Source organism: Bombina bombina, chromosome 7, assembly GCF_027579735.1.
Source record: "Bombina bombina isolate aBomBom1 chromosome 7, aBomBom1.pri, whole genome shotgun sequence".
Taxonomy (NCBI): domain Eukaryota; kingdom Metazoa; phylum Chordata; class Amphibia; order Anura; family Bombinatoridae; genus Bombina; species Bombina bombina.
Genome location: NC_069505.1, coordinates 66,533,152 through 66,545,473, shown reverse-complemented (window position 1 = coordinate 66,545,473; position 12,322 = coordinate 66,533,152).

Here is a 12,322-nt window from a genome sequence, read left to right as displayed (position 1 = left end):
GCTTTGGCGTTGCTTTTTGGTAATTAGAAGGCTGCTAAATGCCACTGCGCACCACACGTGTTTTATGCCCAGCAGTGAAGGGGTTAATTAGGGAGCATGTAGGGAGCTTGTATGGTTAATTTTAGCTTTAGTGTAGTGTAGTAGACAACCCCAAGTATTGATCTAGGCCCATTTTGGTATATTTCATGCCACCATTTCACCACCATATGCGATCAAATTTAAAAAAACGTTAAATTTTTCACAATTTTAGGTTTCTCACTGAAATTATTTACAAACAGCTTATGCAATTATGGCACAAATGGTTGTAAATGCTTTTCTGGGATCCCCTTTGTTCAGAAATAGCAGACATATATGACTTCGGCGTTGCTTTTTGGTAATTAGAAGGCCGCTAAATGCTGCTGCGCATCACACGTATATTATGGCTAGCAGTGAAGGGGTTAATTAGGTAGTTTGTAGGGAGCTTGCAGGGTTAATTTTAGCTTTAGTGTAGAGATCAGCCTCCCACCTGACACATCAGACCACCTGATCCCTCCCAAACAGCTCCCTTCCCTCCCCCAACCCACAATTGTCCCCGCCATCTTAAGTACTGGCAGAAAGTCTGCCAGTACTAAAATAAAAGGTTTTTTTAATTTGTTCTTTTTTTTTTTTTTAGCATATTTACATATGCTGCTTTGTAGAATCCCCCCTTAGCCCCCAACCTCCCTGATCCACCCCCAAAACAGCTCTCTTACCCTCCCCCTCTGCATTATTGGGGGCCATCTTGGGTACTGGCAGCTGTCTGCCAGTACCCAGTTTCAAGAAAAAAACGTGTTTTTTTAAAAAAAAAATAGAAATTCTGTAGTGTAGCTTCACCCCCCCTCACAGACAAACCCCAACACCTTAATTGATTAATAAAAAAAAAACTTTTATTCCCTTTTTTATGCATTTTTTTTTTTACTTTTTTCTGTAGTGTAGCGGTTCCCACCCGCTCCCACCCCGTGCACGCGCCCGCCCCCGCCCTTCCGTGCATGCGCGCGCGTCAGTGCGCGCCCCCGATCACCCACGCCCACGATCCCGCCCCTCCTGCACGTCGCCAAGGCCATCGATGGCCACCACCCGCCTCCCACCAGCCTCCCACCCACCAACGCGGTAAGCCAACAATCTCCGGTGCAGAGAGGGCCACAGAGTGGCTCTCTCTGCACCGGATGGCTTAAAAATGTTATTGCAGGATGCCTCGATATCGAGGCATCACTGCAATAACCGGAAAGCAGCTGGAAGCGAGCAGGATCGCTTCCAGCTGCTTTCCAGACCGAGGACGTGCAGGGTACGTTCTCAGGCATTAACTGCCTTTTTTCTGAGGACGTACCCTGCACGTCCTCAGTCATTAAGGGGTTAAGGTAATTCTGAAAAAAAATATTTTCATAACCAGAAGTATGCATGCGCAGTAAATAAATAGGAATTGGCTCCCTTGTAAGGTTTGGCTTCTCAATAAGGGTTTCCAGAAAATAAATTGAATTGCTGTCACTTTTGCAACTGCGTATGCACAATGTTTGCAATTGGATTTTGAGGAGTATTAACACATTTAAATAGTTTAATTGGACTATGGTTGTTAAACCCTGAACACTGAACCCACATTTTTTTTCTTTTGTGATTCAGATAGAGCATGCAATTTTAAGCAACTTTATAATTTACTCTTATTATCAATTTTTCTTCATTCTCTTGCTATCTTTATTTGAAAAAGAAGGCATCTAAGCTAAGGAGCCAAGCAGTTTTTGGTTCATGACTCTGGACAGCACTTGTTAATTGGTGGGTGAATTTATCCACCAATCAGCAAGAACAACCCAGGTTGTTCACCAAAAATGGGCAGGCATCTAAACTTACATTCTTGCTTTTAAAATAAAGATACCAAGAGAATGAAGACAATTTGATAATAGGAGTAAATTAGAAAGTTGCTTAAAATTGCATGCTCTATCTGAATCACAAAAGAAAAAAATTGGGTTCAGTGTCCCTTTAAACTACTAAGTACTTTGCCTCAAATTGTAACAACGTCATTATAGTTAACAATGTTAAAACACATATTAAAGGGTCAGTAAATTCACAGTTATGAAAATCTTCGGCAATGTTCATTGGTAGCATTACATTTAAACCGCATTATTTATTTTCAATAAATATTCATATTTAGATGTTTTATTTAATCTTTCTTTTTTGTCTGCAACTGTTAATTGCCGTTTGTTCTCCAACCCCTCGATGAAATATCCAAGATGGGCGGTATAGACAAATTCTGTTCTTCCCACATGCAAATATTTACACGCCCACATTTCCTACCTGTAAAGCTCGCTCACGCTTATGTCTCTACAAAGCGGCTGATGCGTCTTATCAAGAATTGATTGCGCAATTGAAAAAAAAAAGAAGGCGCATGCTCTCTTATACCTGATGTTCTAAGCATCAATCGCTTCACAAGAACGTTGGAAGTTGCGCATGCGCATACCTGTGTAAAGAAGAAACCAGGAAATTATGATGTAATCGGGCGCGCGTTCACATGGATATTACTTACAAATATAAAAAAAAAAAAGCGGCATAGTGGTAGGCGGACAGTTAACATAATAGGGGGCTAAGATTTGGGATCAAATTAATAGGCTAAAAATAAATTATTTAAAAAGTGATGAATGAAACTTATGTTTAATACATCATGCAAATGTCCCTTTAACTACTTAAACCAAATAGACGTACTCATACAGTAATTTGCCCCAAGTACCCTATTGACTGGGTAGCTAGTGACAACATCATTACAGTTAACAATACTAAAGCACAACATCATAGATGCAGACAACTTCTCTCAAGTGTAACAAAAGGCTGACAGTGCCTTGTTACACTGTAAAGTAAAGATGGCACTAGGTAATTCTCTCCTCTTATGTATTTTGTAGATCCCCCTTTTTTGTCCATCTTGACCTCATATGAACTAAACAACTAGAGAAACTAATTGTATAAGGAATACAATAGGATTCACAGCAGAGATTACCACAAGTTTTATATCATATGAACTCCAAATAGTGGATTCAGATAAAGATTATATTATGTATTTAAAATGGTCCATATCATTCATACCTTTATATCTTTATTAATGTGCCTAGGAACCAACATTCACACAATAGTAGCGAAAAGAACGTTAAAAACACTTAAACCCAGTCATAAATGGTTAATATGCTGAAAAGTCTTAGGTTTAGGGGTTAATAACTTTAGTGGCGGCGATGTTAGGGACAGCAGATTAGGGGTTAATAACAGTAATGTAGATTGCGAAGATGTTAGGGACAGCAGATTATGGGTTAATAATATTTAAAGGGACACTGAACCCAATTTTTTTTTCTTCATGATTCAGATAGAGCATGTAATTGTAAGCAACTTTCTAATTTACTTCTATTATCAATTTTTCTTCATTCTCTTGCAATCTTTATTTGAAAAGAAGACATCTCAGCTAAGGAGCCAGCAAATTGTGGGTTCAGAACCATGGACAGCACTTGTTTAAAGGTGCTGTCCAATCGGCAAGGACAACCCAGGTTGTTCACCTAAAATGGGCCGGCATCTAAACTTACATTCTTGCTTTTCAAATAAACATACCAAGAAAATGAAGACAATTTGATAATAGGAGTAAATTAGAAAGTTGCATGCTCTATCTGAATCACAAAATAATTTTTTTGGCTACAGTGTCCCTTTAACTAATTTTTTACGATGCGGGAGTACGGCAGTTTAGGGGTTAATATGTTTATTATAGTGGCGGCAATGTCCGGAGCGGCAGATTAGGGGTTATTAATTTTATTTTAGTGTTTGCGATGTGGGAGGGCCTCGGTTTAGGGGTTAATAGGTAGTTTATGGGTGTTAGTGTACTTTTTAGCACTTTAGTTATGAGTTTTATGTTACGGCGCTGTATCATAAAACCCATAACTATTGACTTTCAGTCTACGGTATGGATCTTGACAGTATAGGCTGTACTGCTTACTTTTTGGCCTCCCATGCAAACTCGTGATACCGGTGCAAAGGAAGTCCCATTGAAAAAGGACTTTTGGAAAGCTGCGGTAGTTACATTGCGTTACGACCCATAAAGTGTGCGGGGCAGCAAAACCTGCAAGACTTGTAATACCAGCGGTAGTGAAAAAGAGCCATAACGCTGCTTTTTCACTCATACTGCAAAACCCGTAATCTAGCCGTTAGATAACTTTTTGCAGAGGAGGTAGGACTTACTTAGTGGTAGGTACCCTTTTGGCAGATATGAGTTTTTTTTATTAATTTTTATTAATATATATATATATATATATATATATATATATATATATATATATATATATATATATATAACATTCCAGTTTACTGCCCCATTATGCAAGTACTTTCCAGATGTATTTTAACTAAGATTTTTACTTCTGCATAAAATGTTATACTCAGGCTAAGATTGCTCAGTGTTTGAAATGAGACAGGTTAACTTAATACTGTTCAGTTTACACTACAGCTGACTTAATTTTGAAATACATACAAACAAGCCTAAATCCTGCATTTAACCAGATCTAATAGTGTGAGACTGAGTACCACAGCTTATGGTTTCACCAAGACCATATAGAGTACAGCATTTTCAAAATCCATAAGTAAAGCTGACATATGGAACATTTGTACACCATATTTGAAGGGGTGCTCTGGGTTGGGGAAAATGGGGAGAAGAAAACAAACATATGTCAACCTTTCAAAAGTACTTTTCTTCATCTAGCCATCTACACAGATCATTAATGTACACTTTTTTTTTTTCCTTTAAGATTTTTATTCATTTTCAAATTTTAAAAATAAGAAATAAGGGACACGCAGGTCCAAACCACATGCATCAGAAGCAAACGTAGGTATACAGTAATGAAATGGACCAAAGGTCCCAAGCTAGATAAATAAACAAGAAAAAAAAACTGCAAGAAAAAACAAATCATACGATAGGATGGTCACCACCAGTGTAGAGATGGCAGTTCGCACCAAGATGAGCATGAGTGGGAGACCATGGAGTAACCAATACAACACATCACATGTCATGAAACCAGAACATGATCCTGAGGGAGAGGGGGGGAGGGGAAACATAAAAGTGGAGAGGGGGAGAGGAGGTGAGATGTGGGCTATTAGGAAGTGACAGGTGGGCATCAGGAAGTGTCAAATTTATCTTTCCAGTCAGCCCATACCAATTCAAATAAGTCTAGTTTGTTTAAGTCAAAATATATGGACTTTTCCATGACTTTTTGACAACGCCAAACCACGTTTTGCCTGAATTACAAGTGAATGGTTGCATAAGCAAGAGTGCGAGTGCTAGCATGGCCTGCCTGCAGTCCTTACCTGTCTCTGATTGAGAAGGTGTGGCGCATTATGAAGTTCAAAATAAGGCACAGAAGGCCCTGCACAGTTGCGCAGCTGAAGACATGCATAATGGATGAAAAGGGGAAAATTCCGCTTGCTAAACTAACCAACTGGTGTCTTCAGTGTCCAAACGGTTAATAAGTGTTATTAAAAGAAAAGGTGATGTTATACAGTTTTAAACAGTCGACTGTCCCAACTTTTTTGGAGTGTGTTGCCGTCATCAGATTTGAAATGAGTGTATATTTTTAAAAATACATTACATTCACAAAGTAAAACATCAAATAATGTATTAATAATGTGTTTTAAATATAGTACAGGGTGAATTGAAATTTCAAATGACTTTTTTTTCTTTTTTGCATTTTCCATGCTGTCCCAACTTTTTCGGAATTGGGGTTGTATATACTGTGTACTTTTGCACATGCTCAGTAGGAACTGGAACCTCAGAAAATAAAAAGAATGTGCAGATTTTGATAATGGAGGTAAAAGTTTATTAAATTGCATGCTTTATCTGAATCGTGAAACTTTAATTTTGATTTTAGTGGCTCTTTTTATCTTTAAGACTAATGACTATGGTTAGGTTTAGGCTGTAGTGGACAGAGCAGAGTAGGGTGGCATATTTTTATTCTTGGATCAAGACAGCACAATGTCTTGAGCCAGCCCTTGTTACACCAATATATCAGTGTTTTTGCAGAGATTTTGGCAGGCTTGTTTTTTTACATCCAATCTTGTACAAGGGAGAAGCACATTCAGTTCACATCAGCACAACAAAGCCGAAAGATTGTGTGGCACATGCTGGGCAAACAGAGTCTGCTTCTGTGGTGGTAACTAGCCATAGAACAAGCTATTATGCTATTGTTCATTCCCTGGTTGAGCGCTACTCTCTTTTTGTGCGTGCATATTATGACTCTTGGGAAAACCTCCCTAAGGGTGATGTGGGAAACCAGACATGGTCCCTTACGCAATGTGCCCAGAGGGATATGGCTGCACCTCACTGACAAGGCCCAAAAGATCGTCTGTAAAGTGTTACATTGAATTTTATGGCTTGGTGATATGCTGTTATTGGGGGAGTGGCACGACCTGATGTAGCGATCTGATTCAAAGGCAAACATAGCTGTGTTATTCTTTGTTGCAATGGTAGAAGATTTGCCAAGACTGAACTTTCCTCAGACTGTTCGAGTTTTGTGGATGCTGAATGCAAAAGGGTTTTAGATTGTTAAGTGTGCAGTTGCTGATTATTGAGAAGATTTTAGGGATACCTCGCAAGGAGATATTTTGTATCCAGCTGTTTTCTCTGTATGGTGCTTTTGATGTTTCCTTTAAGTCTGAAGACTTTGCATCACAATGTTATCATAATGCTGTGTCCTTGAAGGATCACCCTGATCTGTAGGGATTTCATTTCACTCGTAGTATAGTGAAACCAAAGAGAGTGGTCGTGCTGGTTCATGTGTATAATCAATTTCTTAATAACTTATTCATAGTGAATTGGTTGCAGAGATACTATTCTTGTTTGGGTTCTGCTGAGAGACTTACAAATGCTTATGACACATTTACTGGGGAAAGGAGGCTTTATATGGAATACTTTTTGGATGAGGCAGGAGATGTGAGACAACATCCTCTCCAAACGCTTTTCTTCAATGGTAATCGTGGCTACCTTGCCGAAAGTGCCAAGAGTTTGGGCAGAACTGTAAGGATGATTTTTCTTGCTAGAATTGTGGTGAACAAGGCCAATCAGCAGTAAATTTTATGGATGGAAAAAAATATGTCCCCACTGTGGAGCTACTGGACATTTTAAGTTAAAATGTCCACGGTTACTGGAAGGTGAGATTTTTGCTTAGATGGTTGCTAGGTGTGTTTGATCTGGGGGTGAGGGGCAGCAGCCTGTAGAAGATGCCCCATTAAGGGTTTGTCCCCCAAGCACCCTAGAAATTCGGCCATCTTCTACAGAAGATAATATCCCAGATACAGAACATCCCCTGAAATCGTGCAGGGTGAAGGTGTGATGGAGATTGATCCTACAACTGGTCAGCTAAATAAATGTCTTGATGTGGATGAAATTGAGGATGCGTCTGATGTTTTTTCCCTCCCTATTTATGCTTAGTCTTTACCTGGAAGTGCAGTTTCCTACTTGGATGCATCTTAAATTGTTTCTTTCACTGAAGCTGTGGAGTTTCAGAATGTTCCTGTTGCTTAAAAGATGTCTGGGAAAAAAGATTCTGCTCTTAAGACTTTAATCCCTCAGGATAAGTCTGTTAAAGGTCCTGATGGAAAAAAAGAGAACTTGTTTTGCTCCTAAGTCTGCTTAAATGTTGCAGATAAACACAAAAAAAACAGGGGTAGGAGGAGACCACCTTAAGTCATTGTTACTTTGTATATGATGTGTTTTTTGTTTGAATTAATCAATCATCTATCAATCTGCATAGCCTGCCTTATTGTTCATAGTATATGGACGAAAGCTAGACGTGCTGCTATTATTGATATGCTGTCTAATTTGAATGCTGATATCTTCAGTAATGTAATTTAGAATCGCTATTTAAAGAGGCAGTATCATCACTGGGAGTATTTATATAGTCTTATTCTGCAGAACATTATGGGGGTGTTGGAGTGGAACATATTGTTATGGGAATGGTTCTTATTGTTTTGTTCCTTTTTCATGGTGTTGTTTATAGTTTATTTAATGTTTATTCTCCTGCAGAGAATTGGATTTTTCTTAGGTTGGGTATGTTTTTGGGTGGGAGGGTTTCTACTTTTTTGGTTGGGGATTTTAATTGTGTCTTAAGGGTTGGGGATAGGAAAGGTTTTGTAGATGGCTTTTTGAATAGATCTAGCAAAGATTTATGTGATTTAGTTAGTAAAGATTGAGATACCTTCAGAGTTACAAACACACCTGGTAAGGGTTTTACTTTTTTTAGTGAAAGCGGTAAAGTGTGTTCTCGTATTGATTTTTGTTTTACTTCCAGGAATGTAAACATTAAAAAGAATACAAAGCAGATGTTTTTCACGGATCATGTATCTATTGTATGTGAAGTGAGTGTGAAGGTGAGGGTTGAGTATGGAAGGAGTGTGTGGAAGTTTAATGTGAGTTTGTTGAAGGATGAATGGATTGTTGAGCATTTTGTGAGGAAGTATAAATGGAAATGATGCAGTGGAGAAAGTAAGCTTTTGATTCTGTGACTGGTGGAATGGGTAAAGAGTGAATGTATCCTTTTCTTTGTTAGGAGTGGAAGGATGAAAGCTATGAGGAGGACAATAGAGTATGCAAGATGGCAGAGGCATTTAGAGTATTTGAGAGAATAACGGAGACTGGGTGAGGATGTTAAGGATGAATTAGAGGATGCTAAGCACGTTATTCAGAAATGTATGGATAAGTGGATTTTTATTATAAGTTTTGGTCTGATTGGTGAGGATGTGTTGGTTGTTTGTAAGTGGGTTTTGAGGGAGAATAAGTTGACTAAATCAATAAAAAACAAAGTGTAATAGTTTTATTATATAAAAAAGGAGATAAAAAAAGAATTTGAAAAATTGGAGACCTATTTTTCAATGTTGATTACAAAATTGTTACAAAGCTGGCTAATAGGCTAAAGTGTTTGGTTTGAAAGATTGGGGGTGAATAACAAGTGTGTGGGTTGCCTGAATGTGGGTTTGCCTGATGTTATACGGTATTGTAAGTAATGTAAACATCCAATGGCGGTTGCAAAGTTAGATATTAAGAAAGCTTATGACAGGATTTCACATGAATATATGTTCAAAGTTTTGGAGAGATTGGGTTTTTCACAAAAGTTGTGTGATTGGATTTGTATATGGTATATATTGTATAATGATATGGCTATTATTAGTAGAGTGCAAGTTAATGGATTTATGTCTGAATGTTTTCAAATTAGATCTGGAGTACGTCAGGGATGTCCATTATGATCAATTTTGTTTGTTTGTGTGATTGAGCCTTTGTTGCAAATGTTAAGAAAAGATAAGATTATTTGTGGTGTAGAGGTGCCTGGCAGTTTTAAAGTAATTTCATATGTGGAAGGATGATGTGAATGATGAATGAAAATCTCAGGTGAATTTACTGTATGTGCATTCTTTTTGTAGAGCAAGTGGGTTTAAGGTAAATTGGTAAGTGTGAGCTGAAACTTTTGGGGAGTGGAGGGAGTTAGAGTTGGGTGGGTGGGTGGCTGGTTGAGAAAGATAAGATTGAGATGATCAGAGTGAAATGTAATAAGGATTTGAAAGGGAGTGACAGTTGGCAGAATGTGTGTGTCAAAGTGTAAAAGACAATAGATTTCTGGTCTATGCGCTTTTTCTTTTTAAAGGGTAAGGTGTAAGTTATTAAAGGCAGTGATTTTCCAATATTACTGCACTGTTATGCGTTTCCAGCGCCTTAACAATGTTTGAGAAAAATTGTGCGCATGTTGTTTTTGTTTTTTTGGAGTTATTTAATGGAGAAGCTGAGTAGGGATAAAGTGGTGTGTCTAAAAACAATGGAGGAAAGAATTTTCCTGAGGGTGAGAGATTTTTGTTTGTTAGATATGTGAGTTTGTGTGTTAGTTTAAGTATGAAAGATACTGTTATGGGATGTATTGTGAGGTATGCAGCTGGGAGTGTGTTAAGAAAATTAGTTTAAGTGTGAGAAATATTAGTAGGCCTGAATGTTTTGCACGTCTGTGGTTTTATGTTAAGATAGAAAAATGTATCAGGAAGTATAATTTGTAGGGTGTCTAGAGATGTGTGGTGTGAGGGTAAGATGGTTATGTGTTTATTACATGACAGAGAGCAGATTTGTTTTGACTGGAAGTTTGAATATAGCTGAAAGTAAACAAGTGTGGAAGAACGTAAATGAGAAATGTTTGGTGCACAGAGAGATGTAGCATGGGTGTCAGTGCATGGTTGTTTACCCATGGGGGAGTTTCAGTATAGAAGATGTATGGTGAGTTCGGAGAGGTGTCGGAGAGAGGGATGTAATAAAATGAGAGTGTTGCACATGTGTCTTGGGAGTTTGATTATGCTAAGAATGTTTGGAGAGCACTTGGGAAAATAATATTTGGTTTGACTGGAGTTAATTGACTGGAGTTCATTTTTTTACTTTTGAAATATTTTTGTTTAGGTAAACTTGAGCAAGTGAGGGCTAGAATGGTGTAGTTATTGGCATGTTGTTGTCAGGGCTTTTTCCCTGCTTTTTTGCCATGTGCTGCTGGCAGCCATTTTACTCACCTCTCTTGCAGAGTCTGGTGCAGAGTGTGTGATGCTGCTCATTTCCTGCATGCCCTCTTATGGCCAGACTGGTGTACATTATCCGTGTGAGACAGGTTGCAGTCTCAGAATTGTGATGTCATCTCTTATTATTTAAAGGAATTCTGTTCAGTATGCTTTGCCCTTGCGTTGTCTCAGACTGGTTTGTGAGTTCCAGTTCCTGTGTATTACCTGGCTGTATGACGTCCCTCCTGTTTCCTGATCCTTGGCTTGTTCCTGACTCTGCTGTTCTCCTTGTTCCTGATTCCGGCTTGTCTGACTACTCGCTTTGGCTCCTAACTTGGCTCGTCTGACTGTTCGCTTTGTCTCCTGACTCGGCTCGTCTGACTACCAGCTTTGGCTTTGACTCCTAGCTTGTTGTTTGACTTGTGGAATTTTTTATTATTTTTTGTTATTAATAAAGGTGTGATTATTTTTGCACTTCTTGTCTCAGTCTGATTCCTGGCACCCTGACAGTTGTGTGAAAGAGGTGTTGGGCGGAAGTTAGGAATATTTTGTTTTTTCAGAAGAATGAGATAGGTGTAGATTGATGCATGCGTATGATCCATGGAAAACTTTATATTTCGGTTTTGATAGGAAGCATCTTGGTGTTGCAGACTCTGAAAGCATTTAGAAATCCAAAAAGTGGCACAAAGGGGTTTGATTTTTTCTCCTCCTGTTATAAAGTTTATTTTTGTTATCTGTATTTTCTTTTGAATTTGTTTGATTTGCTTTTAAAAAAATGTTGCTATGAGTTTATTACATTCTTGTTATGGATTTTATTTCTGTAAAATGATATGATATTAATTTAAAAAAAAAAAAAAAAAAAGAGAGAGAGAGAGATAGGGATTGGCTTGTATTTCGAGACTGGATTGTACTGTTTATTCAGAATCAGACTGATATACTACAGGAACGTTCTTCTCTTTGTATGGCACATGCTGGGCAAAAAGAGGCTTCTTCCGGGGGTGGTAACTAGCCATAGAACAAGCTTTTACCCTATTCATTCCCTTGTTGAGCTCCTCTCTCTTTTTGTGAATCTTGTTAAAGGTCACCTTGGTGTACAAATTATTCACAATCACCGTCAAGGGAGCATGCATCCGGCATGTGCAGGCACAGGCACTTTAATTCCATTCTCAGTTTACAGGGACATTAAACTAAACATTTAATTTAACTTAAAATGTTTAATTATGCATAGTAAAAAAACAACATTGCAATGCATTTTTAGCTTTGTTTTGCCTGATTTTCCTGTAATTTATCTCTATAAATTGTAGCGTTTCCACTCCCCCCAGAACCCTGGCATTCCTATATGCTACACAATTGGTTATGTGTTTATATATTTTCCTAATTGGACACAGTAAAGGAAGCATGATAAGCAACAGTCAAAAGGTTTTTCATGCGGTGTGTCATAGGACAGCAAAATAATGCATATTTTTGTAACAAAATTATAGTTTTAAATGCTTTTAAAATATTTTTTTCTGTATGCAAATTTGTTGCAATGTAAAAAAATAATTTCTAATGCATAAGAAATAATAATATATATTTTAACCCCTCAACTGCTGAGCCATTTCAACCCCTGTGCTGCGCTGTTTTGGAGTTTTTACATGCTGGTCACATTTAATCTCCACTATAGGCCATTTTACAATGAGAAATCCATGCATATTAAATATTGTTTTTTTCAGCAGACCTAACAGATTCAAACTATAGGGGCCTATTTAAGAACGTGCGAGCGAACATGATCAGATATTGC